We start from the raw sequence: 3300 nt of genomic DNA on the forward strand, positions 1-3300 counted from the left end.
AGCCCTATGAGGAGAGGCTGAGGGGCCTGAATCTCTTCAGTCTCCAGAGGAGACTGAAGGGGGATCTTGTGGCTGTCTACAACCTTATCAGGGGCCAGCAGCAGGGACTCGGGGAAAGTCTGTTCACCAGGGCCCCCCTTGGGGTCGCCAGAAACAATGGCCACAAGCTGAGGGAGGATAGGTTTAGGTTGGATAGTAGGAAGAACTACTTCACTGTAAGGGTGGCCAGAGCCTGGAATAGGCTTCCTAGATAGGTGGTGCTTTCACCTTCCCTGAAGATCTTCAAGAGGAGACTGGATAGGCACCTGGCTGGGGTCTTATGACCCTTGCCACCCCCAGTGCTCCTTCCTGCCCATGGCAGGGGGTCGGACTAGATGATCTGTCTAAGTCCCTGGCGACTCATTGATTCTATGATTCTTTTCTAAATATTAAGATAAAATACCTGAAAAATTTCCCTCCAACATGGTTAAATTTGATACATTTTATTGATGGTGTAGGCACAAAATGGAATGTATTATTACAGATATTATTGCAACTTCTCTGAATCTGGAAAAAGAGACTGAATCAACAGTGTTTAAGATACAATTAAGTTACCGAAGACGGAGTCATACAGAAGCCAAATCCCTTAGGAGTAATGCTTTCATAAACTTAATTTTGGTAGAGCATCATCGTTGTTGCTGGGGAATTCTTGAACTGATAGTGGCGGCTTATACAACTTCCCCTCACCATCTTAAGGGAAACAAGATTAAACCTTTCAGCAAAGGAGCAACTAAAACTGCATAGAATGGACATTCCCATATGACCTTTTTTTTTTTTTTTTAAACATATTTTGGGAAACTTTTCCCAGCTCCTTAAAATCAGGGTACACATTTAGTTACCTAACATTAGGTGCATATGTCTGGTTATTCTGACTTAATTTTCACCCTAATTCAAGTGGAGAACAGGACTTTTGAGCCAAAAAGGATCCATTTCCCACCAGTTTGTAACAACCTGAGTATAATGGGAGAATGGGTCCTCAGTGTTTGATTTGATATGAACAAGGGATTTTCCTCACCAGATCAAAATAGTCCATCTAGTATGATGGCCTGTTATGTAGTCCTAAAACACTATAATTGCAGCATTAACCTTTACTTGAGTTCTCATATCCTCAGTAGCTTTGAAAGCTTAATAGGTACTCTGTCATTACTTAGATCTGTGTCCTTTTGAAAGATACCAGAAATACAGTGACTAGAATTACAAATGTGCTTTTAGAATAGAGCTTTTTGATTTCTGTTTTGAATCAGTTTAAAGCCACTTTTATGTACCTACAGTACTTCTGTAGGTACTTGCCTTGAATGTCATTTTGCAGCATTAGGTTAAATAATTTATTTAAGTGGCCAAATAAATATTATAGCAGCTGGTCGTTTTCATGACCATAATGCTCTTTCAGCCGACTGCAGATATACAAATCAAAAAGGCCAACGGTGTGTACAAACATAAATCATATTTGTGCTTCTCCTGATGCAAAATACAGACTGTTGAACAAAATTTTTGCTGTGTGAGAAAACATGATACAATATGATATTTTGAAAGGAACTTTTTGGACATCAAAATACAAAAATATGCTTTTCAGATGTTTGAAGAAAATAAATTCTGACAAACAAGACAGTCTTAGGTGGGACGGAAACTCCATAAACCTGTGAATTGTAATAATTAAGAACCATTAAGGCCAACTTTTGCCTTCAGAAATTTGCACAATTCCCACTGAGTTTTCAATAGGAGTTATGCTGGCATATGAAGAGAGAGAATGAACGAGAATGGGTATTTTCTGCTATGTAGAGGATTCAAGTCCTGGCCTCCTATTACTTTAGTAGTTTTTAGGTACCTTTTTTACAGGACCCTTAAAAGAGAAAATGAGGGAAAGAGCTATCACAATTGTTAAAGATAAATTTCATATTTAAAACAACCTAAACCTGAAATCACAAAAAGCCCCCCTTCAACCAGAAAAGAAAAAAAAAAGTAGCCAGTGCCCTCCTTCAGATTTCAAAAAAGAAAAAAAAAAGTTTTATTTAGGTAACAGCTCATACATCAATTAAAATCTGAAACGTTCCTCTTCACATTTTTAGAAATTCCCAAAATGGTGATTTTACAGTGGAATCTTCCAGTGACTAATACCTATGTTGTCCTGGATGCATCATTAAAAATGAGTAAGATGGCATGCCTCCAAATCGGGGGCGGGCAATTATTTCCAGTTGAGGGTCGCTTACCTGGTTTTGGCAGGTTGTCAAGGGCTGCATGGGTAGCCCCGCCCTTTGACAAGTGCCCTGCCCCCTGGGCACCATCTTGGGACCAATGTCCCAGGACCAGCACTGGTGGGGCCCAAAGTGGAGCACAGGCTGGCAAGGGTCTGTGGAGCCAGGCTGGGTTTCACCAGCAGGGAGAGGGGGGAGCTGGCCTGGCTCCATAGAGCCCCTGCTGGCCGGGACCCTGTGCTCCTGACACCCTGCTCTGGGCCCTGCTGGCACTGGTCCCAGGACACTGGTGCATGCCCTGTGCTCCTGCTGACTCCCTGCCAGCTCACTCCCAGTGCCCCCCAGCTCTGCGGTACAGGTGGGAGGCAGTGCACAGCCCCGACCCTCTGCTCGCCAGCAGCTAAGAAGCTGGTCCTGAGTGTGGGGAAAAGTCGTCCCTCCCACGCCCCATGGCGAGTGCCCCCTGCTGCAGGTGCTTGCAGCCCACATGGGGGAGCAGGCTGCAAGCAGCTACAGTGCGGGGCGCTAGCCACAGGGTGGGTGAGGGGCCGCTTTTCCTCGCGCTCAGCACCAGCTTGTAACCTGCCCTGCTGCCAGCCTGGGCCCTGCCAGCTCTGGGCTTGCCCATTGGTGTTGAGCACAGCGGCAGCAGCTGCGCTCCCCCCACCCCACTTGCTGCACTGGGTAGTGTTGGCTGCTGCTGCCTGCCCGAAACTCACGTGCTAGGCAGCCCACGGGCAGCCATGGCAAACACTGCCTGGTGCGTGCGGCAAGCAGGGGGACCACAGTTGCTGTCACCATGTGCAGCCCCGACAGGTGAGGCTGGGGACAGTGTGGGGCCCAGGCTGGCAGTGGGGGTGGGTTACAAGGTGGTGCTGAGCGTGGGGAAAAGCAGCCTGTTGCTTGCCCCGTGGCTGGCACCCCGCACTGCAGCCGCTCGCAGCCCATGTAGGGCTGTCCAGAGCAGGCACAGGCAGCCCCAGTTGGGCTGTGAGTGGGTACAGTGCAGGGTGCCAGCCATGGGGCTGCATGTCCCCCCCCCCAGCCTTTTCCCAAGGCCCTGCCTGGG

The 3300-nt window shown here is 47.5% G+C and overlaps 2 protein-coding genes across 2 annotated transcripts in view; one reads left to right on the top strand and one right to left on the bottom strand.

Moving 5' to 3' along the window:
• Positions 1 to 3300, top strand: part of ASB3 (ankyrin repeat and SOCS box containing 3) — a 112669-nt gene that overhangs the window by 16531 nt on the left and 92838 nt on the right. The gene's annotated exons all lie outside the window — the stretch shown is intronic.
• Positions 1 to 3300, bottom strand: part of CHAC2 (ChaC cation transport regulator homolog 2) — a 31903-nt gene that overhangs the window by 2985 nt on the left and 25618 nt on the right. The window lies entirely within an intron of this gene.

Source organism: Crocodylus porosus, unplaced genomic scaffold (assembly GCF_001723895.1).
Source record: "Crocodylus porosus isolate Cpor-Errol unplaced genomic scaffold, CroPor_comp1, whole genome shotgun sequence".
NCBI lineage: Eukaryota > Metazoa > Chordata > Crocodylia > Crocodylidae > Crocodylus > Crocodylus porosus.